The sequence below is a fragment of the Bos indicus genome, chromosome 3 (assembly GCF_029378745.1).
Source record: "Bos indicus isolate NIAB-ARS_2022 breed Sahiwal x Tharparkar chromosome 3, NIAB-ARS_B.indTharparkar_mat_pri_1.0, whole genome shotgun sequence".
NCBI lineage: Eukaryota > Metazoa > Chordata > Mammalia > Artiodactyla > Bovidae > Bos > Bos indicus.
In genome coordinates this window covers 21,324,462-21,337,095 of record NC_091762.1, presented here as the reverse complement: position 1 = coordinate 21,337,095, position 12,634 = coordinate 21,324,462, and the positions used below count along the sequence as shown (strand labels likewise).

The following is a 12,634-nucleotide window of genomic DNA, read 5'->3' as shown; positions in this document are numbered from 1 at the left end:
TGGTTGGTATACCTAAATGACTCCATTATCATTTACTTACATTAACAGAAGTTACTTTTGAATTTAAGATGTTTCAAAATTTTACGTATTTGTATGTTCTGTATCATTTTAATTTTTTAAAATAACACATATAGAGTGTAGGGGCTTCCCAAGTGATACTAATGGTAAAGAACCCATCTGCCATTGCAAGAGGCACAAGAGATGTGGGGTCTATCCCTGGTTCAGGAAGATTCCCTGGAGGAGGGCATGGCCACCCACTCCATATTCTTACCTGGAAACCTCTCATGGTCAGAGGAGCCTGGGGGGCTACAGTCCCTGCGTCCCAAAGAGTCAGACAGGACTGAAATGATTTAGCATGAACCCATGCACTTTTGATACTTAGAATAATGTAAAAACAGATTTGAAGGAAAATGTGCAAAGTTGTTAACAGCAGTCCATTCTAGGAGGTGGGACTACGGATGACTGCTTATTTTCTTCTTTAGATATAGTTAACATTTTTAAATTAAAAAAAAAAAATGAATGACCTGGAAGTGAAAGAACAGAAGAGCTATGGAAGAGGTATTGGAAAAGTGAGAGGAAAGGATAAAAGGGAGGGAAAACCTAGTTCTTGCAGAAGTGTGTGTAAGTTGGGGAATCAAGGGGAGCAGCTCTTGGAATAAGAAAGGTGTTTGGGAGGCAAGTGGGTCATGAGGATACTGCAGTTTTATTCGTCTTACATGACTCCTCCTTGGTGTTTTGTCAAAGAAACATGCGGGCTTAAATCTCTTGCCAAACATTTTTACCATTTGTGTTCCTCTTTGACTAGCACCATATCCTGTGGAGCCAGGCAGGCTCCAGTTCAAATTGCTGCTTTCAGATCCCACTCACTGATTGAGTGACTAGACAAGTTACTTAACCTTCCATGTCTCAGATTTCTCATATGTGAAATGAGGATGATGATATGATAGAAGCCTGTTGAAAGGATAAAATGAGTACACCCATGTAAAACTTGTAGACAGTGCCTCAGCACATGGCACTTTGCATGTCACCATTGAGTGTAAGCTCTTGCATGTTGGCACTGCACTGCATAAAGTCTGGGTGCGGTTTTCTTTTAAGTTAGTGATATCTTTCAGTGGCAGTGGAACTTTCAAGAGAGAGTGAAGGAATCCTGTCTGACCAGCAGTAACCTCCTGGGCTTGTGGGATCTGCCAGTTTACGCGTTCATCTGATCAGCTCATCAAAAGGGGAACAGTAGCCTAATTCCTTGCTTCAAAAATCCCCCAATTAAAAAAAAATTAAAGTTTTACAGTGGAAAACATTCCTATACATGACACAAGACCCAGAATTTTACATAACATATATATATATATTTATGACTACATAAAAATTTAAAGTTAAAATACAAGCAATGGACCTTACTATGTGTATATCTGTGTATATACAGCACACACACACACACACACACACACACACAGTATCAAGTTACACATGCCTGCTGAAAAGTAGTCCACTGGCACCTTGTCAGGTTCCCACTCCCACTCCTCCACCAACATAACCACTTTCACTGACTGCTTGGCTGTTGATCTCCTTATCTTGAAATCAATATTGATATCCGCACTCAGATTTTCCAGTTTCCCACCCAGACCCTGAAGGCCAGCCTGAAAAGGGGAAAGTGAATTTGTGTGTTTCCTTGCCCACTAGTCATCTCCAAGGTAGCCCACAGGTCTTGCATTCACCTGCAAACCCACACAGCCCAACTTGCCCCTCCTCATGGAACCAGCAAAGGAACTGCCAGAACAAATGTAAGGCCAGCAACTTTGCGATTGGGGGTGAACCGGATTCCCGGACACCTCAGTAAAGCATGGGAGCTGAGCAAGAGTCAGGCGCTGTGATGTCCCCATCCAGCGACTGTCCCGGCCGCGATACCAGCCGGCTCCTCTCTCTTGCAGTCCCTTTCTCCCTCTGGCTCATTCTCTGTTCTCTCCTGCCCTTGGCCTTCCTCGGATCTATTCGCCCTCTTCACACCTTTCCTTTCCCGTCCTCAAAAGACAGCTAAAGCCTTACATTGTGTGGATCACAACAAACTGACCTCTTTCCAGCTGCAGCCACACGCACCCCATCTACTAAACCGAAGTCCAGAAGCGCAAATTGTCAGACGAAGGCGGAGCAAACCAGGAGCCATCAGCTTCTTTCTGGGGCTCCTCGGCTCAAGCTCGGGGCTTCTCTTGGGCGCTGACATCTGCGGCGGCGAGGACGCTCAGGAGACCTTCTGCCCTCGGAACCTCCCGGCTTCCCGACTGGAACGAACAGGCCGGCCGAGTGGACTCCATCTCTTAGGTTGTCCGAGGCTCCGAAGTGGAAACGCCATTCTGTGAAACACAGGTGGCTCCGCCCAGTTCCGTAAATATGCTTGCTTTCTGTGGGAGTGAGGATTAAACTCTCCTCCCGACTTTGTGGCGCAATCGGTTAGCACGTTGGTCTTTTAACCGCAAAGCTCCTGGTTTGAGCCCATCCAGGGACATGTCTCACTCTTTTAGAATGTAAATGATGTATGATTGTTTCTAGTCTATGCATCCTCTCCCATGCTCCACTACTACCCTAATCCTCTGTGTCTTGTACACACACACACACACACACACACACACACACACACACAAGGACGTAGGTCCAGGTAGTCTGTGATCCTCAGAGAGGATCTCTGGAGGAAAGCAGGTTGACTGGGAATCCTAGAATGCATGAAAGTGTAGGCTCATCATCATCACCCTGTACACGCCTTTTACCAATGAAATTTCCTCCATTGTTTATATACTCTCTATTTAACCTTTCCATATACTTTTCCAATTAATTTGGTTCTATCCGTTTCCTCCTTTTCCCCTCCATTTTTCCTCCATTGTATCATAGAAAAAGCAAGAGAATTCCAGAAAGACATCTATTTCTGCTTCATTGACTCTTCTAAAGCCTTTGACTTCGTGGATCACAAGAAAATATGGAAAATTCTTCAAGAGATGGGAATAGCAGACCACCTTACCTGCTTCCTGAAAAACCTGTATGCAGGTCAAGGAGAGATGAACCAGTTAGTCCTAAGGAAATCAACCCTGAATATTCTTTGGGAGGACTGATGGGGAAGCTGAAGCTCCAAGCCTCACTCCAGCCGGCAGACCTCTATTTTGTGTTTAAAATATGAATCTAAAACTTTTGGGGGAAAGTGGAGTCGTTCCCGCCCGGTTTCGAACCGGGGACCTTTCACGTGTTAGGTGAACGTGATAACCACTACACCGGAAACCACACGGCCAGTTTTGTCTAGTGACATATTCAAGAATTGCATGTTTGAACACACCTAATCTTCAAATTTTCAAACGAAGAGGACTCTGGAAACACAGGCAATCCATCAACTAAGGATCTGCAGGTCCTGAAAGGGGCTGATTTAGGGTTCCTCGCCTCTTCCGGGGCAAGGTCCCTGTGTGTGAACTTTGCGCCCAAGCACAGAGGTCGCCCCCGCCGCCTCCCCAGTTCTCAGAAGCCTCAGGACCGAGGGGGGCGCGAAGGAAGTAAGGTGCGTCTTAGCCCCAGGTGGCCCCACGTCGGTCAAGGTGGACACAGCCCTTCCAGAGGCAGATCCAGTGCCTTAGAGTCCCTTTTCATGGCGCCAGCGGGGACGGGGCTCGATGTTTCAAATCCCACTCGGGAAATAAAGGATCCGCCCTCCCTTCTGCCCCGCCTGACCCGTGCGCTCCTCTCTCGCAGGCCTTTCACAGCAGCGCTTTTCCAGCGCCGCCTGGCACTGGGGGGTTCCTCAGATTCCTGCGTCTGTGGCTGATTCTAGTCCTCTAGTTTCAGTCCAGACTTGCATCACGCTTTCACATTTAGCAGGAACCGCCGCAAAGACTGAGGCTCGGGTCACTTGTTGAATTCCTTTGCCTACCAGGCCCAGCATAAAGCCGCGGAGGAGCCAGGCGCGGTCCACGCAGATCTGATGTCTTCATTCCAAACTTGAGATTCTTCTTGAAGGACGGCTTTGTTTTACATTTTACAATGTCTGAAACCCCTCTTCTTTTCCTTTTATAATTTTGCAGTTCAACAGTTCGTGGAGCACGAATTTAACAGAGAGGTAAAGGCGGTTTTTTTTTTTTTTTTTTTTCCTTTCTTTCAGAAAGCAGGTGTCTTGAAGGGTTTTCCTATTTCCCTCACAGCAGGCAGTTTCTTTTCGCTGAAAGGTTTTAATGCAATGTTGTCTGTGTGTCTGTCTGTCTCTGGTTTCCTTTAGCAGTAGAGCTTCTCAATTTGAGGAATGGATGTGCCCTTTTCTCCAGCAGTGGTTTTCCTCCTTTTCTCAGTGCGGCGACTCCTTCGCGTCGGAGGTTCAGTGGCTCAGACCCCAAGGAAGGCGCGGGCCGCATGCGCACCGTCTCCCGGGCCACAGGGCTCCTCCTGGATCCGCGTGGACTCTGAGTGCGATCGAGAGTGAGACCGTGCGACAGCACCCTCAATCGCGCTAGAGGCCTGAGTTACCAAAGAGGCGGACTTGAAAATAGCTTTAGATCAGGGCGTTTCTTGAGATTTCGCCTTGCTTTCCTCCCCTGCAGGTCCTAGTTTGCACCTCCCAGGTCGACAGAGGAGCGGATTCATCGTTTTCTGTCGTGTCCGGCATGCTGACGTCCCACTGGGATGGGACGAGGGTGACGTGGTCCTCTCCCTGTCAGGGTGGACGCACAGCGGATGCCCGAGGGACCACAGACACAGAGCTCCCTGCAGCAGTAATGGTAGGCCCAGGGCTTCAGAGCCGGCGAGTTGAGCGCGCGGAGGGGACGGATCCATCCCCTGCCCCCGAAGATGTGACAAAGCACAACGATGGCCGCCCAACCCCTGGATCAGAGGTTCAGCCTCATCCAAGAACTGGACAAGGGAGGCTCCGCAGGTCGTGTGGGAAGACCTGGAATCCAGGTGTGGTGAGAAGCCAAGCTCTCTTTCTGAACCTGTTTCCTTGTGAAGCAGGGGCTACTTGGTTCTCAGCTGGTGATGGGCGGGTCCATCTACTCCCTGATCTTGACCTGATTTCTGGGCCTCCCTTGATAGCGGCTCTCGACCACCTGCTGCTTTTCCTCCTGTATCAGCTCAATCCGAAGAGCCTGACCCTCTTCATCATTGTGTCTTCGGCTGGAAACCGCGGTGTAGAGTTGAATTCGTTCCCTTTTGATCTCTGACTCAAATCAGATTGTCCCACAGGTGTGCTAGGGTGAGGAAAGCGAAGTGTCTTCACAAGGGATGAACTTCTTGGTTTGCAGAGAGAAAATAGGTGTCACGGGTAGAGACGATGTAGGGCCCAGGTGAAAAGGTGAGGGGATATCAGGAGGTAAAAGTATCCTGCAGTCAGCTTTGTCCTGTGCCCTCTTGGATTCACTGACTGTGGCATGTTCTACAAGGTGACTCAGAGCAGAGAAAGATGGGCTGGTTGTAGGCCCTATGGAGCTTTCCCGTGGTAAGGAACTGTTCTCCAATTTCTTCAGTTCAGTCGTGATCCAAGGATGGCAACACGCCAGGCTTCCCAGTCTATCACCCAAACCTGCAGTTTGTTCAAATGCATGTGCATGGAGTCAGTGATGCCATCCAACCATATCGTCCTCAACCACCCGCTTCTCCTCTTGCCTTCAATCTTTCCCAGCATCAGGGACTTCTATACTGAGTCAGCTCTTCCCATCAGGTGGTCAAAATATTGGAGCTTCAACTTCAGCATCGGTCCTTCTGATGAATATTCAGGACTGATTTCCTTTGGGATGGACTGGTTGAATCTCCTTGCAGTCCACGTGGCTCTCGAGGGGCTTCTCCAACACCAGTTTAAAAGCATCAATTCTTTGGTACTCAGTTTCCTTTATAGTCCAACTCTCACATCCATACATGACTACTGGAAGAACCAGAGCTTTGATTAGCCGGACCTGTGTTGGCACAGTAATATCTCTGCTTTTTAATATGCTGTCTAGGTTAGTCATAGCTTTTCTTCCAAGGAGCAAGCATCTTTTAATTTCATGGCTGTGGTCCCCATCTACAGTGATTTTGGAGCCCAAGAAAATAAAGTCTCTCACTGTTTCCATTGTTTCCCCATCTATTTGCCGTGTTGTGATGGGATCAGATGCCATGATCTTAGTTTTTTGAATGTTGAATATTAAGCCAGCTTTTTCACTCTCCTTTTTCACTTTCATCAAGAGGCTCTTTACTTCCTCTTTGCTCTCTGCCATAAACGTGGTGTCATGTGCATATCTGAGGTTATTGATATTTCTTGCAGAAATATTGATTCCAGCTTGTGCTTCATCCAGGCTGGCATTTCACGTGATGTACTTTGCATAGAAGTTAAATAAGCAGGGTGACAACATACAGTCTTGACATACTCCTTTCTTAATTCGGAACCAGTCCGTTGTTTCCTGTCTAACTGTTGCTTCTTGACCTGCATACAGATTTCTCAGGAGGCAGGTAAGGTGGTCTGGTATTCCCATCTCTTGAAGAATTTTCCACAGTTTGTTGTGATCCACACAGTCAAAGTCTTTGGCGTAGTCAATAAAGCAGAAGTAGATGTTTTTCTGGAACGCTCTTGCTTTTAGTATAAAACAATGGATGTCGGCAATTTGATCTCTGGTTCCTCTGCCTTTTCTGAATCCAGCTTCCACATCTGGATGTTCTCAGTTTACATACCGTGAAAGCCTCACAGTGAGAAGTTTGACCTTTCCTTTGCTAACATGTGAGATGGGAGCAATTGTGTAGTAGTTTGAACATTCTTTGGCATTGCCCTTCTTGGGACTGGAATGAAAACTGACCTTTTTCAGTCCTGTGGCTGCTGCTGAGTTTTCCAAGTTTACTGGCATATTGAGTGCAGCATTTTAACAGTCAGGCCCCCCTGTCCATCACAAGAGTTTTTTGAATGTTCTTCCCAATGGCCCATGAGTTATAAGTAGTCCAGTCTGTGTGGGGAGATCATTTAGATACAATTGCTTGTCCTGTGTGAGCACCAGGTGTTGTTCCAGGATCTTTTTAAAACGTTCTTTCCTTGGCCTCAGGCACTTTTTTCATGAGGATACCCCGATCATTACTCTGCTGAATACCTGAGGGATCCCGTTTCATATCCCAGTATTCTATCTCTCTCCCACTCTCTGTCATCACGGGACCTTTCTTCATGTTTCTTTTTTTATTATTAACTTTTATTTGAGTATAGCTGTTTTCCAGTGTGTTAATTATGATGTTGTGTTAATAGCACAGTGAATTGGCTATACATATATTCCCTCTCTTTTGGATTTCCTTCTCATTTAGGTAACACAGAGCATCCAGTAATTCCCTATGCCATACAATTGGTTCTCATTTGTTATTTATTGTACAAGTTGAGATCAGTTCAGTCGCTCAGTTGTGCCCGACTCTTTGCGACCCCATGAACTGTAGAACGCCAGGCCTCCCTGTCCATCACCAACTCCCGGAGTCCACCCAAACCTATGTACATTGAGTCGGTGATGCCATGCAACCATCTCATCCTCTGTTGTCCCCGTCTCCTCCTGCCCTCAATCTTTCCCAGCATCAGGGTCTTTTCAAGTGAGTCAGCTCTTTGCATCAGGTGGCCAAAGTATTGGAGTTTCAGTTTCAACATCAGTCCTAATGAACACCCAGGACCGATGTCCTTTAGGATGGACTGGTTGTATCTCCTTGCAATCCAGGGGACTCTCAAGAGTCTTCTAAATACCGCAGTTCAAAAGCATCAATTCTTCAGTACTCAGCTTTCTTTTTAGTCCAATCTCACATGCACACATGACCACTGGAAGAACCTGTGTTGGCAAAGTCATACCTCTGCTTTTTAATATACTGCCTAGGTTGGTCATAACTTTCCTTCCAAGGAGTAAGCCTCTTTTAATTTCATGGCTGCAGTCACGATCTGCAGTGATTTTGGAGCCCAGAAAAATAAAGTCTGCCATGGTTTCCCCTGTTTCCCCATCTATTTGTCATGAAGTAATGGGACCAGATGCCCTGATCTTAGTTTTCTGAATATTGAGCTTTAAGGCAACATTTTCACTCTTTTCGTTCATTTTCAACAAGAGGCTCTTTAGTTCTTCTTCAGTTTCTGCCAGAAGGGTGGTGTCATACATAGCATCAATAGTGTATTTAGGTAAACCCTAATTTCCCAATTCCCCCAACACCCCTTTCAGCCTTGATAGCCATACCTTTGCTCTACATCTGCTTTGCAAATAAGAATCACTGGATCTTTATCCTGTGAACTCTAGTTGCCTTGCTCTCCACCAATACTACCTGAAATCCTCCTCTTGGTGCCCAGCCTGGGAACTCACTGAAAGCAGGAACCTGGGCCCATGGCAAGATTCATCTTGTTTGTTTGTCACCTCTCAGGGCTTGCTGTCCTTTGTTGCCTGATTTCCAGTGCCTTAGAAATCGGTATTTCATGGTTTTTGTCTTTTTGTTCTTTGGGAGTGGGACAAACAGGGAAAGTGAGATTTAGGAAGGAGGGTTAATCTGATTTCTGTCACTGCACCTTTGCTAGAAACTGAAGGCATCTCTTTATGTTCTTAATTTTCCCTAAATAGATGTGCTAATTTATATTCCAATGTATTTTGCCGACTCAAAGAAAGAGTCTTTTTCTTCATGGTCTTGGCATCACAAGAAATTGTCAATACACCTGTCTGTTACTCTAACAAAGGAATTTGTGCCCTACTGACTCAACTTAGTGGGAAATACAATGAAAAGACAATGTGTACATTTCCAGAGCAGCAACCAAACTTCCAAGCTGATTGGAAAGTATTCTAATAATTGTAACTGTTTTCAGTGCTGACGAAGTCATTGAGTCCAGACAAGACCAGCCAGAATGACTCTGGAGAGCCTCTTGCAGAGCAGCTTATGGATTACAGGAGTTAAAAAAAAAAAAAGCCCACTGGTCCCAGACATTTATCCTCTTTCCTTCATGAGTTGTATTTTGGCTTTGGTTGGATGCACACAGTCTAATGAGGGGTCTCCCTCTAGTATGTGGGTGCATTTGCAAGCCTGAGACTGTCTCTGTATGATATCTGGACAGTACGTGGCTACATCTGCAAAAGTTATCTCATTTGAGACACATTGTTGCAAGCTACAGAATCCTGCACCGATAATACATCTTGGGCAAACCTGGATCCTTAGAGTTCCTGGTTCACCTTCCACTGATTCCTCAGTTGAAGTTCATGAGGAAAGAAGAGCTTTTCAGATTTTCCATACTCAGTTAAGGATATCTCTAGGTTCTAGGACATTTCTCTCTGCCCTTATCTCTCCCTCTTGGAGTTTTTGTCCTTCTGTCCCTTATACTCTAGGCCTCTGTGGATCTTACCCACATTCTGTCCTCTTCATCAGTTTTCCGAAAGTGTGTATTAGAAGTCCTTCAGTCAGCAAGCACTTACTAGGTGCTCACCAGGCACCAGGCCCTTCTCCAGGAAAACTGCTGTATCAGGAGCAAAGTCAAGGTCCCACTCCTTGGTGCATTCACAACAGGAGGCATCAAAAATAAGAATCTCACTCACACACACACAGACAAATAAGAATCACAGCAGGAGAGCAGCCTGTCATGTTCTCAGGTTCACCTGCCTTCCAGCACCTAAGGACCCCGAAGTGACTAAAAAAAGAATTACCTAGCACATGGGAAAATGGGTGACTTGAGATCTAGAAGGCAGGTAACTAAGAATCAGTAATTTTTTTTTTTTTTAATGAAGGAGTACATCAGGTAAGCAACACGTCCTTACTTAACTTAGAGAGTCCACGTGTTCTGCTCTTCTTCAAGTGACGTAATGGCTACATTCAGGAACATCTCCTAAAGGTACGCACACATTCTCTTAAGGTGTTAAGCTAGAGCTCTTCTATATATAACCTATAAAAAAGTAGGCATTATGATTTCTACTTTAATTAGAAATTTTCCGGGCAAAGATTATACATTAATTCAACCAATTTGATATCAGTCAAGGAACTTAAAGTTAATGATAGATCTTAAAATTGCAATTTGAGCTGAGTCGTGTCTGATAAATGCTGCTTAGAGTCACACATTCGATGATACCTAAAAACATTGACCCCAAATTGAAAGGGGAATAATTAAGTCATTATGATTTCTTAAATCAAAAGACTTAATCCTGATTTAAAAGATATTATATGGTATATTTAATTTACTGGAGCACATAATTTTAAATTTTATAAATAATAATAAACCTGAAAGTAACCACGAGGTAGTTTTTAGGCCAAAATTATTAAAGTAGTGTGGTGCATACCAAAAGTCATCTCTGTGAGCATGACAGGACAAACATTTTCTATGTAATTATACATCAATTATTAGAATTTTCAAGAGTGTAAAAGTATTCAAGATTCATCCTTATAATCAACTTGAATTTTATTCTTGTTTGTAGCATGGAGAGCACTAATTTATCTAAAGCTAAACCCTTTTTATATTCCTGAGTTACATTTCAGCAAAACAAAGTTAAAGGGAAAAAAAAAAAGAAAAGACCCACATGGTTGCTCTTCATTGAGATAGAAAAGGTGGTTCAGAACTCCCCTTGGAGAGAGGCAGAATCACATATGTGTGGGAAAGCAGGGTGCCTCTGTGCTTGAATTCAGACTGGACCTGGGACTGGGTCAGGGCCAGAACACAAGGCTAAGCACTATTGTCATAGGGCAGCCACCCAACCAACAGCGCCCACACAGCAGTTCTGGGAAGCTTTTGAGAATATTCCCCTCCCTTTGCAGCATTTCCCATCTGGTTCTCTCATCCTCTGACCACAGGGAAGGATTCTTCACCTCTGTGTCCTGACAGAACACTTTATGCTCCCTGCAGGGCGCGGAAAGCCAGGCAAGAGCCAAGGGGGCTGCTGTACTGCCTCGATAGGTTTCTAGCAAAGGAGCATGGAAATCCCAAGGACAGAGGAGCCTGGTGGGCTACAGTCCAAGGGGTCGCAAAGAGTTTTGGACAAGATTGGGCCAGTGAGCACGAGCAGCAGGCGGTTCCACCACTCAGACGGATCCAAAGCACACCTGAGTGCCCGCCAAAGCAACCCGCAGGAGGCCAGAGGGCAGAGGGCAGCCGGTACAGCTGAGGGCGGAGGAAGAAAGCCTAGACCGTCCTACAAGCACAGGGCATGAGTGGCCTGCACTTGAGAAAGACCTGAATAAATCTACATCTGGGCTATCCATGCAAATATGCTCTCTATAGTGGCATTGGTGGTTCAGTGGTAGAATTCTCGCCTCCCACGCGGGAGACCCGGGTTTGATTCCCGGCCAATGCATTGTTGTTGTGTTGGTTTTGAGCTTTGCTGGCCCATGGACAGAGGAATGCTACAGTCCAAGGGATGGCCAAAAGTCCAAAAGGACTGAGCGACTAACACACATATACCTTCTCTACATCCTAAAGAGAACGGATTCCAGGTTCCTGAAGGGCCAAGAGGACCCTCTTCCGGACGGGAAAGCTGTTCCCTGGCCTTGGAAGACAGGTCCCACAGAAGTTAGTTGTGAGAGGGACGCCAAGGGAAGGAACAATCCCGAAATATCGGTAAGTTACTATCAGGTGATGTCATGACTTATATAAAGAAAGAATGTGATGTTAACTGGGTACTTAGGTACAGGATATAGGATGTTCGTATTCTTGCAAACTTTGGTATCTTAAAAAAGCTTTTGGTTTGGGATTTTAATGAATTTTTGGAACTGAAGCCCCACATTCTCCTTGAATGAAAACTCTGTTAAGTAAGACTCTGGGTTTACCATGCCAGGAGAAAAGAGTGTAGGCCAGAGCTGGCCAGCACAGGCTGTTCACGGCATCTCAGCTCCAACAGCCAGCCCGAGGTCCAGGACCCTGAGGCCCGGACTCAGCGGCATTTAGAAACTCTGTGCAGAAATGTTCTGCATTGGACCTTTAAGCAAAATACAGTTCCGATCTGGGCAGCAAGAGAGAGACTTGTGTGAGTGCAGACGCTGGAAGAAAGAAAGCTTTCCCTGACCGGGAATCGAACCCGGGCCGCGGCGGTGAAAGCGCCGAATCCTAGCCACTAGACCACCAGGGAGCTGTAGACAAATACCTTATTTAGCTTCTCCAGGTGAAAGGTGAGTGGAAGATGACCCTTCAGAAAGTCAGAAAGCGGGAAAGGCAATGTCGCAGCAGCCCAGGGCTGTGTGCATCTGTTCAAGGCTCCCAGCCCTGCCCCGTTGCTCATCGCCCTTCACGTCTCCTTTCTTGGGCGTCGCTTTTGCTCTGGGGCAAGGACACAAAGTAGCGGGCTGGGTCCCTCCTGGTCTAGCTGTAGCGCTGCGTGCTGCCGAGCCCAGGACTTGCTCTCTTTGTGAACCTCGGTTTTCTTTGTCGTCAGGCTCGGTGATGAGTGGCTGGTGATGAGTGAATCCGTCCACCTCCAGATCTCTAAAGTGGCTCCGAGGCCTCTCCTAGCGCTGAATAAAGAGACTTCCAGGTGGTCACCAAGTCTTCCTCCAGCTGCGTCCCCTGCCTCACCCCGTGCCTTTCGCGCCTGTTGGTTTTTCCAATGATAAGACATATCTCAGCGGGGCGAAAAGAAAGAGAAAAACCTGTTTCCGCCCGGTATCGAACCAGGGACCTTTCGCGTGTGAGGCGAACGTGATAACCACTACACTACGGAAACGGGATAAACTCTACTCCTGAACAATG

General features: G+C 46.2%; 3 non-coding genes across 3 annotated transcripts; 1 reads left to right on the top strand and 2 right to left on the bottom strand.

Annotated features, from left to right (window-relative positions):
* The first annotated feature begins 11,175 nt into the window (after positions 1-11,175).
* On the top strand, positions 11,176-11,246 carry TRNAG-CCC (transfer RNA glycine (anticodon CCC)). The gene has a single exon. It is a non-coding gene; the product is annotated as a tRNA-Gly (tRNA).
* A 699-nt stretch (positions 11,247-11,945) lies between these two features.
* TRNAE-UUC (transfer RNA glutamic acid (anticodon UUC)) lies at positions 11,946-12,017 on the bottom strand. The gene has a single exon. It is a non-coding gene; the product is annotated as a tRNA-Glu (tRNA).
* Positions 12,018-12,535: 518 nt separating this feature from the next.
* Positions 12,536-12,608, bottom strand: TRNAV-CAC (transfer RNA valine (anticodon CAC)). The gene has a single exon. It is a non-coding gene; the product is annotated as a tRNA-Val (tRNA).
* Positions 12,609-12,634: the final 26 nt, after the last annotated feature.